This window comes from Triplophysa rosa, linkage group LG13 (assembly GCF_024868665.1).
Source record: "Triplophysa rosa linkage group LG13, Trosa_1v2, whole genome shotgun sequence".
NCBI lineage: Eukaryota > Metazoa > Chordata > Actinopteri > Cypriniformes > Nemacheilidae > Triplophysa > Triplophysa rosa.
In genome coordinates, this window is record NC_079902.1 from 5,267,990 (window position 1) to 5,281,424 (window position 13,435).

Below are 13,435 nucleotides of genomic sequence, written 5' to 3' on the forward strand. Positions count from 1 at the left end.
AAATCTATGGGGTATTGTGAAGAGGAAGATGCGATATGCCAGACCCAACAATGCAGAAGAGCTGAAGGCCACTATCAGAGCAACCTGGGCTCTCATAACACCTGAGCAGTGCCACAGACTGATCGACTCCATGCCACGCCGCATTGCTGCAGTAATTCAGGCAAAAGGAGCCCCAACTAAGTATTGAGTGCTGTACATGCTCATACTTTTCATGTTCATACTTTTCAGTTGGCCAAGATTTCTAAAAATCCTTTCTTTGTATTGGTCTTAAGTAATATTCTAATTTTCTGAGATACTGAATTTGGGATTTTCATTAGTTGTCAGTTATAATCATCAAATTAAAAGAAATAAACATTTGAAATATATCAGTCTGTGTGTAATGAATGAATATAATATACAAGTTTCACTTTTTGAATGGAATTAGTGAAATAAATCAACTTTTTGATGATATTCTAATTATATGACCAGCACCTGTATATAACAAATTTTAAATCTAAACAGAGTTTTTAAGCAGTGTTTTTATGTGTTTTTATGTAATCTTAGATTTGCAAGGCCATGGAGTGTTCCACTACAATACATTCTGGAGACATTGCAGAAACGTTTTGGAGGCAGCAGTTGTGCACAGATGGAGAAGTGAACAGCAAAACATTTTCCAAAAATTACAACAGGAGGAAAGGATTGCTGTATTTGGAGATATGCGTGCAGACTCACCAGGTAAGGAACAAGTTTACTATAATTTAGTCTAATGTTATTATCAAATGATTATGCCTATACAGTGTCATTCTTCAATTTGAAACATAGCAAGTTGTGTATTGTAGGCCACTCAGCAAAATATGGAAGCTAGTCTGTCATGAACATGGAAAGCAATACTATTTTGGACCTTCAGCTTGTTCAGGTGTGTAACCTTTTCTAAATTTGAAAACATGACTCATGACACTCAATGTAAATATAGATATTATGTTGATTATGTAGAGCAATGAAGTTGGAGGAAGTTCTCATATGGAGAAAGAAGGGCTAAAGAGATGTTTGGATGTGCTAGAGAATAACAGTTTATCAGTGAACTACATAGTCGCTGACCGGCAACCACAGATCTAGAAATATCTGAGAGAACGCAGAATAACTCAATTCTACGACATGTGGCACTTTGAAAAAGGTAAATCTTAGTCCTTTTGAAGTACTACTATGTTTTTGGAATTATGCCACCCTTCGAACATTGTCACTACCCATTTCCTTTGTGTACATCAGGTTTGTCAAAGAAGTTGGACAAACTGGCCAAAAACAAGGACTGTGGGTTGTTGAAGAAGTGGCTGCACAGCATCCGGAACCATGTTTACTGGTGTGCAGCTTCTTCTACGTCAGGACCAGAGAAGGTTGCCAAACGGATGTCACTTCTCAACCACCTACAGAACGTTCACATGCTCGACCTGATTTTGACAAGTGATTGATGTCCTCAGGACAACATATTTTTTTGACCGAAGCACAACATTTTTATAAATAAAACCTAAACCCACACCAAACCCCAACCCTAACCATAACTTACCCCTAAAATCAGAGGGAAATGATAAGTGAAAAACAATGGTCTAGGAGCACCTACTCCTGGTTGGAAGATTAAACTTAAAATAAACTGTAAACTTATTTCTGAAATCTGATTGGTTGATTTAATTGTTGTCCCAGGGTCAACATGATGTTGCCCTAAGGTTATCAACCACTTGGCAAAAACAGGAGAGCCACGTTCACATACATGACAATTCCATCTTTACGAGGTGTCCACATCCTGTACGTGTTTCCAGGGCCCCCAAAGAAATGGTTTCAACCAGGTATTTAAAAGTTACATTACTTTTATTTAAATTTAAGAAATATAAACAATATGTTACTCATTAATGGAGATTATACGTAACATTGTTTTTTTTTCTTTAATACCATTTTATGAAAATTTAGCGTCAGTAGCATTCCACAAGGTTAAAAAAGTCCTTTTCAACAGGAGGGTTCTCAAGGACATGGAGAAGCTAAGCCACCATTTCCAAACATCCTCCCTGGAGGCTTTCCATAGCTTGATTCTCTGATTCACACCCAAAAATGTGTCTTTTCCTTTCATTGGAATGTTGTGCAGGTAATACAGTTGTTTACAAAAAAATAGTCATTATTATGTGTGCATATACTATAATTAAATTAAAGGTGCCATGAATTAAAACCATAATTTTAACCCGAGCTTTTGTTATATAAGAGGGAATCGTATTGACGCGAACATCATGTAAGTGTCAGAACTGAAAACGCCCTTGTTACTGAAATTACAATTGTTATTGACACCAGGCCCAGTGAACGCCAGGTTCTGGAATGCACCTATCTATGACGACATTGATAGGTTGAATACCGCCTCCACAGAAAGAATATCAATGACTACTTCTCTAGCCCCGCCCACTGGTTCGCGCATGACAATTCTGAAGTGACACAAGTGGCGCGGAACCAGATAGAGCTACATGCCGTTGAAGATAGCTAAATATTGTGCCATCCCTGGTTGTGGAAGAATACAGTCGCTCATAACCTTCCTTCGGATTCCGATATTAGGAATGTTTAGCACTGCGAATAAAAAACAGACCTTACTGCAGATTATGACAGACCATCAAAGGAGGAAGCAATTGCCCACCATGTTTCCAGATTCACTCCAAAGGTGGTCGAAAGCCAACTTACTGACCAGCCTGATCTGGAAACTCCTGGCGTATCCGGGCTACAACACACGATGGAATGACAACACGGACATGCCGACCTAAGTAGCCCCAGCACCAGCTCACACAGCTCCGATACGCCAGATGGCGGAATTGCCTATAATTCACAGACATAATATTTCATATTTGTAAATACGTGTGTACATAAATGTGTTTTCTGTTTGTGTGAATAAGTACTTATCATTTACAGCTTTGATATAAGTTTTGCAATAATAAAACGTTGAAGTGTATTATTGTATTATTTAATCTATTCAATAATATTTACACATTGCTGTTTCGGTGCCTTATGGGGCCGTAGTCGCTTCTGTAGATGTTGTAGATGTTCTGCAGGGTAGATGGGTTAAGTCAGTTGGCCTCAAAGCCTGGATGATGTATCATGCATGTTGGTGGGACTTCAATTTGATCTATGCGTCTTACAACCTTACGGATGACACACTGTAAAAAAAAATCCCGTAAAAAAACAGATAAAGTACTGGCAGAAAATTACCAGTACATTTTCCTTTATTTTACGGACATTTCCATTAATGCTAAAATGCAAATGAATGCAGTGCAAAATGAAAATACAGGTAAAACAACTGTAAAAATGAACACGGAAAATTCCTTCATATTAATACAGTATATTGTGCCCTATTTTTACGGCTTTTTTTTAGAGTGCATGATTACTACACAGAAAACACGTTGCAGAATATATTTTGTAGTTAATGCAACAAACAATAGAAAATCTTTTTCATAACACAAATTCATTCATAATAATGTGTATACAAACTGTTGCACTTCCTGGCAGCAAAGATTTTCAGCCTCGCTTTGCATTTTAACACATTTGCCGCACGTGCACCTATATAGATATATTTGGGTGAAACTAAAATCATTTTTTATAACGTCGACTTTCTAGGCGTTCCGTTTGCAGCACATGCTGAACGCGTTTGACCAATCACAACAGACTACACCATCTGACCAATCACATGAGGGGATTAGAAGGATGAATCGCGGAACGAATCATCTGAGAGTCAGTCAAGAAGTAAGGTAAGAATAACTGCCTGTTTTTACACCTTGTATTTACATAAACTTGTTGTTGGACACTCCATAAACCAAAGTAGGACCTTAAAAATCCAATGTTACTTACTCTTTAACAAAGCTCATCGCTCTGAAAAGCGAGGTGTGCTGTGATTGGCCAGTTAACCAGTGTGTAGTGATTGGTCGAATACTGCAAGCGTGTGACAGAAATGTAACGCCTCTTACCATATTTGGACCATCAGGTTCCGAAGCAATTGTACTGACAGGTAAACCCACCTTACTTGCGTATACATTTGGGCGGTCTTGGTCAAATCATACCACGAACTGAGGTGGATTTGTGGGGGTGTGGTTACACGAGGCGTTTCAGGCAGGTCTGGGTGAGCATTCGCTTATAGATAGAATGCATCTTTTTTTCCGACACTTTAATTTTTGCAATTTTACGTGTCTAATACATGCATGTGCAACTTATAACACAAAGACACAGAAAAACATGTGTTCGCGCCATATGACCCCTTTAAACACTGAACTAATACAACTAAACACACCAATTTATGTATTTGAATTAAAAACGTAGTTTCAAACAGCAATATTTCACTACTTACTGTGTTTACTTTAACTAAAATACGTACAATGCCATATATAGACATTCACATCTGTGATGATAAATCAGTTCTTTTTAACAAGATGCTCAAAAAAAAAAAACTGAATCAAAATGAATCCAGCTTCCATCCTTTATTTATGCCATTTGAGATCAAAAAGCATTTGTGTTTGTTTATTGCTTTAGCTCACCGGTTGCAAGGCTGTGCAAGCAATATAATGAGACCTGTGATCACCAACATAACAGTTTTTCTCTACCTTGAAATTCTGAGCAAACTTGCATTATCACAGCCTCAGATCCATAGAAAACCTCACCGTAGAAGTGCTCTTTGAGGAAGTCCTCCATTTGCTCGCCTCATTTCATATCCCCACGTCTCTCCCAGTTAAACGTTAGCAGGAGTCTGCCGCATCTTTAATTCCATTTGTCCCCTCCTTAATTCTGACAAGGCCTGCGTCTCCGTAAATCAGCTAACTGAAAGCGACAAGAGATGCTCAAGACTTCCACCATCGGCCGCTTCAAGTTATTTGTTAAAGGAAGTGACATGGAATGCTATTGGAAGCCTCTCACATTCAGAGCTGAAGAGGCTGAGGGACTCAGAAGTGCTACAGAGGAAAAGCAGTGGAAAAGAGCAGCTGAATATATTCAAGACAACATGGTCCTAAAAGCCATGTGAACCGAAAGCCCCTATTTCCCCCGAGATTTTCCTACACCCACAGTGAAAGATGACCATCAAGTATGTCAGCCAGCCTTTGGAGGGGGCGCTCAAGGCTCAGAGACACAGCGGTGAGTCAGAGGTTGATGATATGTTATAAAGGTGTAATACGTACGCCAAAGGGAACCGGTGTTGTGAGTCATTGAAAAACGGTACAGTCCACAACTATTAATGTCAGAAAAGCTACTCTTTGTTTAGGAAGTTGACTAAATGGTTGTTCACAGGTAAATAGAATGAAACGTTTGTTGTATCAGTTCAGGGGACGGGTCAGTGTATCTTTTGGTAATTTGTTTTTTAGTTTGAACTTGAACAAACGGGAGTGAGAAAACGGCGCCATCTTCGTTTTTCTTTCATTCAGAAAACGGAATAACTATAATAACGGTTTTTAACCCCAAAGTTAAAAACGAATACACAGCTTGAAAAATCGAGTTCCACGCCCCCTGAAACGCCCCCTTCCATTGATTGGACAACCAAAGATCAGCAAGCGACGTGTTCGGTTGTCCCTTGGTTCCCAATAAATAGTCCTCATTGCTCTCATTAAACAACCGTCCACAAACCGTACAGGGCAGGTCCTAGACTGGACTTTCCTCGTGCAACCGAACGCATTTCATATAAATCTTTATATCACAAATATTAATGTAGTTCACATCCGCATCTTTCTAGCTCTCCAGGGTTAAATCTGCGTGGCAAAGCTGCGCGAGACACTGGACCGCACGAAGCGGATTCGTGTCACGGTCCCACCGTCTTGTTTATGAAATTCTAGTCGTGTGGTGGGATCGGGGCAGAGTCCTTGGGTTTTATGTGGGAAGGCCATGAGATGTTTTTGTTTTTACCTCTCATGTGTTTTTCCAGTGTCTCGTCTCTGTTCCCGCCATCTCGTTTCCTCGTTATCCTTCCCTAAGTGTTTGATTACCCACACCTGCCCCGTGTCGTTATCCCTCGTTTGTCTTCCCTTTAAATACCCTCTTGTTTCTTTGTCTTGTGCTCGTGGATTGTACTTTGTTCCGTGTATGTGCGTGTACTGCATTGTGTTTGTGTTGATGCTCGTGCCCGTGTTGTCACCCGTGTTCCTGTTCCTTGGCCTGTTCGTGTTTTGTGAGTTTTTGCCTTGTATTATTTAAGACGTTTGGTCGTGTCTTTGAGTTCATTTATTTGTCTTGTTTTCATTTTTGCCCCCTCGTGGGAAGTCTCTTGTTTTATATATATATATATATATATATATATATATCAGTTTCGTTTTCCCCATTGTGGGTGTTTTTGTTTGTGTTTTTTGTAAAATAAAAATATCTGTTAACCCCTTCACTGCCGTTGCCTGCGCTTGGGTTCTTCTTTCACCACCAGTCGTGACAGATTCGTACTTATTTTATTTCATTCAAGATTCGCTGTGTTCCGTTGTAATTTGTATTGAGGCTCCGTATGTTTGCACCAAACAGTCTAAACAATTAGCATTTATTTTTGTTTGATCATTTATATTTAGCTTAAGCTAGATTTTTTCATAAAGGAAAAAACTTTCGTTCTAATTGCACATTAAAGCTTGTTGTTCTGCATTTATTAAAAAAGCGAACGTCTAAATAATAATAATAACCCAGTGATAGCTTAATTAATTTGTATTTTTGTCAGCATTTCTCTCGTTGTCATCGTTCGCATGTGCCAGTCGTAAATATCACAGTAAAAACGTTTTATAAAATACTAGAATCTTTAGCATACACTGAACGATTTTTTTCTGGAATCTACAAAGTGACTGAACCTTGATCAACATATCTAACAAATAGGTCACTTTCACTTTGACTACATCACTGCATCCGCTGCGTACTGTCCAGTGTCTCGCGCAGCTTTGTCACGCAGCAAAACTCAGAATTCGTCTTGGTTCACTTGATGGAATGTACACAGAAGCAAACTTGTGGGAAAAAAATGTGGTAACCCAACAACCACCAACACAGCGAATTTTGAATTAAATAAAATAAGTATATGAATCCGCTTTGTGTGGTGCAGTGTCTCGTGTAGCTTTGCCACGCAGATTTAACCCTGGAGACGAACTACATTAATTTAGATTTAGATTCAATTTATTGTCATTGCACATGTACAAGGCAACGAAATGTGACCTCTGCATTTAACCCATCCAGAGAGTAGTGAACACACGTACCCCCGGAGCAGTGGGCAGCTATCACTACAGCGCCCGGGGAGCAAGTAGGGGTAAGGTGCCTTGCTCAAGGGCACCTCAGTTGTTACCCGCCGGCCCTGGGAATCGAACCGGCAACCTTCTGGTCATGAGTCCGACTCTCTAACCATTAGGCCACAACTTGGACAGTTTTGTGGACGGTTGTTTAATGAGAGCAATGAAACATACTTTAAGAATGGTCTGTGTACTTGGCGGCCAACGGATTTTCCTTTTCAAATTAGAACATCAAAATCGGAAATCCAGCTGTTTTCCGGTTTTTGCATTGATTATGAAAACGAAAAACGAACAAATGACCCGTTGTCCGTTTTTTTTCCAAATGTGTTTATAAGTGGGAATCGGGAATTAAAATACACGTGTGAAAATCGTATATCTCAATTTTGTGCAGATTGTTTGTAGTGACCCGGAAGCGGAAGCTATCGAGTAGTATGATTAACCGTTCTGTTGATGTCTTTGGAACATGTCCTTGCACGAATATGCAGGTTTCATTACAGAAAAAAGAAAAGGTTACAACACGAACACAAAGGCCACCCCATGTTAAAGCTTGAGTGATGCAGTAGTCATTCCCTTACGAAAATTAAACATGTTTTTTTTTTGTGGTAGAAGTGTAGTAACCGTGGTTTTTTGGTGCATTGATTACTTTGGGCAAAACCATGGTTACTACAGTAACCATGTTTTTTTGGTTTTAACTGTAGTAAAACCATGTTTTTTCAATTTTAACTGTAGTAAAACAATGGTAAATTTCCGTAAGGGTTATCAGTGATAAGCGTGACATCGGGGTTATTCTGAGTTGATTGAATATAAATGATCTGCATGGTATCTTGACCCCAACATATTTGTCACCTAATTTTGCAGAATTAGCCATTCTTTTTTTTAATAATGCATGTGTTGTTTTGCCACAACAGATGGCAAAACAATACCATGGACCAAGAAATGTTAATAGGCATTAAAACCACAGAACTGTGAATTACACTACAATGTGATAGTGGTATACATATTATAGAGCTGTGAATTATATTATGAGCTATTTTGTTAATACAGCATGAACTGCATTTATATGCATCTATGGCCAAATACAAAGAAGCACACAGCACTTGGACGCATATATGTCAATAAATGCACACTTTCCAAGTCGTATTCAAAAATGTATAAGGTCATTTGTATTGGCAACTGACATTAACAGTGCAACATTCACAGTAGGATTGGCTTTTACAATGCACTCCTGTTCACATGAGAATCATACCCACAACAAATATAAGTCCATGGTTCATGGTAATGTAAGTCGCTTTGGACAAATGCATAAATGTAAATAAATGTAAATGGTTCAGGACCGTCTCCGAACTTAGACATCCAGCTACATCAACCTTCACTTAAGTTTTAAATCAAAGACTCTGTAAGATGTCATGGGTCATGTCATGCCTTTTCTCATGATGCAAATAGAGTTTGACAGTGAAAGGTTATAACTTAAGAATATCTCCACATTCCCCACCCACCTTGATAGCTTCCGCTTCCGGGTCGGTACAAACTGCAGAAAATAGAGACAGGATTTTCACACGTGTATTTTAATTCCCGATTTCCACTTATAAACACATTTGAAAAAAAACGGACAATGGGTCATTTGTTCGTTTTTCGTTTTGATAATCGATTCCCGATTTTGGTTTTCTAATTTCAAAAGGAAAATCCGTTGGCCGCCAAGTACACGGACCAAGAATCCCCACTGTACAGCAGCGGAGGACTATTTATTCGGAACCGAGGGACAACCGAACACGTCGCTTGCTGATCTTCGGTTGTCCAATCAATGGAAGGGGGCGTTTCATACCACCCACGCGTGGAAATCGATTTTTCAAGCTGTGTATTTGTTTTTTACCCATTAAGTTAAAAACGAAAAATCAAGCCAAATTCTCGTTATTCCATTTTCTGGATGAATGATAAACGAAGATGGCGCTGTTTTCTCACTCCCGTTTGTTCAAGTTCAAACTAAAACACAAATGGCCAAAAGATACACGGACCGGGACGTTACACAGTTTGTGACAGAGTGGCCAATCTCTGTTATGAAAAATTGATGAAAATCTTCTGCCACAAGTGTTAGTTTTGGATCCAGGCCGTTTTTCTCAACCTGAGGATGTTTGGGAAATTATCACAGCAGACAGAGAGACCATGCTGTGTTGGCACCTATGAAATCTCTTTCCCAGCGTTATGCACTGTGACCAACATTCAACTCACAGCCACAGGAAATACAGTTTATATAAATAAATATATGTAAATAAAAAAAGCATTCTGAATTGTACATGTATGAAAAGGAATGTACAGTGCTTTATATGACAATATAGAAATACACTTAATATTTTTTTCTGTAGCTTAGCAGCAAGAGCATGCCAATTGAAATGCCAAGTCTATTGGTTCATTGGTTCAGCTGCATATATAATGTTTACATTTCTCTACCCATGCCAATAGTTTATGAATAACACAGAGTAAAAAAAGTTTTGTCTTCAGTTATATATAGTCTTGATAGAAAGACATGGAAAGTTATTTATTGTCATGATTTTGGTTTTGTAAAAACCCACGCTTATTTAACCCTTAAACAGGCAACAGAAAGCAGTTAGCATATTAAAACTCTTTAACATAAGAAAATGTTTTTAACTCAGTCCTGTTCTTATAATTGTGTCTGCTTTGTGAGTATTTAGGTCACATTAACCACATCACAGGTAAGTGGCCCCAAAAGAAAACAGTCTGTTTAATCAGCTAAAACCAGAGTCAACAGTTATTATAGTATAAAGACATACAAAAACATTACTCCTTCACAACGTCTCCTGACGATTTGAAAAATGTTGATCATGAGACCACTGTAAACCCATACTTGTGAAGGCAATATAAATACAGCATCAAACATAAAATTAAACAACGTTAGGAAATGCAATATAGAATAGATGAATGGGGTCATATGGCGCGGATACATGTTTTTCTGTGTCTTTGGTGTGTTATAAGTTGCCCATGTGTAACACACGTGGCATTTAATGTGCACTAATTATTAGTAATTACTCTGGAGCAGTAGGTTCGACTATGGAGGCGTAAAGAAGAAAACACGGGTTAAAAGGTAAGTAAGCTTTATATTAGAGTATTGGTTGATTATAGAATAGTTATCTAACAAACTAAAGAAATATTATTAAATAAAAATGTATGTTCAATAACAGCAGAAAGGTTACAAATTTCAAATACGGAAATAAATAATGTTTTGGTTGATCTTTTCCTATCCTTGCGATTCTTTCGTTTGGTTTTGTTCACCCTTTAAGCTATGAATTTACCTTGAATACATTCATAACATCCATATGAACATTAACCATATTCACACATATACACAAATTTACACAGTGGATTCAAATAAACAGAAGTACTTCAACATAGGTTCAACAGATACCCATCAACAATTCAATATAAATTAACTCTTACAGTTCAATGTGATTGTTCAGTTCAATATAGTCCATGCAATAAGCACAGTTCAATTATCCTGTTCAAAAGATTCACTTTCTTTAAACAGTTCGATCAATTCAAACCATACCACTCGGTTTGGTATAATCAGTTCCACAGAATCAGATCACAGATTCAGTTCTTTAGGTTCAGTTCGTTAGATTCAATTCGAATCCTTGAATCATGGAAAAAATGATTCACTTAAACTGTTCTTTAGAAATGAAGCAGGCAAAAGGAACTTTCCTACCCAAACTCCTTGGATATTTGGAACCTGAATTTCACATGTTCATCTCGCTGGGTTGACTCGCCATCATTATCATCCTCGTGCTGGAACTCGCACCGTTACACCGACACAAAAAACCTGACCTGCGTATGTAACAGGCAGTGTTCAGTTCACGACACATTAAACTCGTTGTTCTAATTTAAACACAGTTCGCTATAATGCATAGTAAATTTCTTAGCACTGAATTAAACCAACTAAATATCAAAATCTTCAAAAAAATATGAACATAACATCATATACATCGTATGAACATAGCTCATGTGCATGGTTATCAATCCATTACATTGTTTTACTTGTTACCAAGCAATTTAGCATTTACCAGCCAATAGAGGGTATGTATTGACGTCACTTTCCCACGTGAACACGCCGGGACACGCTCCCTTGAGTGGTAAAACTAAGGCAAAATGGCTGCATTCAATAGGAGGAACGAAAACCGGGACTAAAAGACACAATTATTTGCTGAAACTACAAGCAGGTGGACTCGACGGTGATCCTTACAACTACCTTATGACTTGCAAAGGAATCAGGTGTTCTTACGGAATTGCGTTTCCTGATATTGTAACCATTCATTTTGCCCAGTGTTTTACCGCTCAAGCAGGCGCGTTCCGGCGTGTTCACGTGGGAATTAGCATTATCTCAAATCTGATTACATCTGATTACATCAGTACACAGTCATAAATAACACAAAATAATACAAACTCACCAAATCCAAAGAAAATAAACATGTTAATGTCTATTTATAAATCCATTTTAATCCTTTCTGATGCAATTGAATATCATTCAACGTTGCGTTAATGCTCATTTCCTAGGTTCACGGAGAAAACTAAAATGGCTGCTTCCTTCAACGCCAATGTGGTCGGACGGGGCTTAGCTTAGGCCTCGCGTGATTGAACAAAACCAAATGTCTATCAATGGGACATGTTTTTTGATACACTTTTTTAAAGCAATCTATACTTATATAGTATTTGATGAATTTGATCCCACAACGAACTAATGAATTATCGAAGTTAACAAAATATTAGTTAAATTATGCAGGGTAGACATGCATGTATTAGACACGTCAAAGAGAGGCGGGGCAAAGAGGAGATACAAACATGCAGGGTATGTGGAAAATACAGCGTTTTTAACCTTAAATGGTGTATACACATCGCATTACATCTAAAACAAACCATAATATTCGATTTAGCAGTTGCATATGACGCCTTTAAATGGGTATGATGAATTGAATATATAATTTTCTTGTCCTTCTGAAACCATAAGTGTGTCTCAATCAGCTGCCTGGTTTAGTAGTAAGGGCACTAATTAGGGAGTCTGCCATTTTAAGGGCTCTCTTATTGACACAATCCTTCCAGTGCGTTATGTTTTTATTACCTTAGAATGAGCTATTTCTATCTACATACACCGCGGGTCTCCTTTTATGGAATTCGCCATGATGTTTCTACAGTAGCCCTATACGGACAAACTGCTCTACAGAGTGCATTTCGTGAATACTTTATCTCCTTTGGCAAAGAAGTGAAAACGTGACAACATCTTTGGTCTGTGTTTAGCCTTGGCAATAAGACGTACAGCCTTGGCAGGTAATGCTTTCCTCTGTGTCTCGATCTAAAGTAACTCAGACTGGACTGAACCTGATAGATAAAAATAATGTAATAAAATAAAACAATTATGTATACAAGAATGTGAAATGGACAAATGTATTAATTTACAGATTCTCCTCTCTTCAGAAGGCAGTGGAGGTGTGATGGACACATCGCTGGATGCATCAGTACTAAAGTACACACTCCATTTAGGCACTTCTGTATTGAACGATGATTGTGAATGAGCGTCAGGACTCTGTCTGTGCCGGGAAACAGGACGTAACAGCCTCTTTGGTTTCATCTCTGATGTGTACGTTAAGTATATATATTTACAAAAATAAAATAAAAGGGTATATAGAAATACATAAACATGGGTATACAGTTAAGAGGTAAATTGGGTCAAGAAAGACGGCACTTCAAAAGGACATATGACACGCTATCATTTGACAGCTCTCAATCTGACAGCCTTTAAATGCCAAGGAATCATGGGCAGAGTTCAGCACAAGTTCATCGTCTGACAGTTTTCAAGACATGCTTCGGCCTCCATAATTTATACTGTATCAATTTCCCATAAGTGTGAAAGCATATGCTTTCAGAGTGGATAGTTCATACAAAAATGAAAATTCTCTCCAAACTTATGCATCCTTATATCATCCTACATGTATATGACTTTCTTCAATTGAACCAAACACACATTAGAGCTAAAATAATATACGGTAGAGATGTAACGGTGTGAAACTTTCAAATCACGGTGAACACAATTATCACGAATATCAACATTATCACGGTTTTATTAGCATGCTCTGGAAATCTCAAAAAAGTATTGATGTTAACCATATGTAATATTGAGTTTACCTGTAAATGCATTTTGTTTTATTTACATAAAA

General features: G+C 38.1%; 1 long non-coding RNA gene across 1 annotated transcript; it reads left to right on the forward strand.

Moving 5' to 3' along the window:
* Positions 1 to 551: 551 nt before the first annotated feature.
* On the forward strand, positions 552 to 1,291 carry LOC130564181 (uncharacterized). The gene is made up of 4 exons (XR_008964212.1): positions 552 to 714; positions 819 to 895; positions 973 to 1,153; positions 1,246 to 1,291. It is a non-coding gene; the product is annotated as an uncharacterized LOC130564181 (long non-coding RNA).
* The last annotated feature ends 12,144 nt before the right edge of the window (positions 1,292 to 13,435 follow it).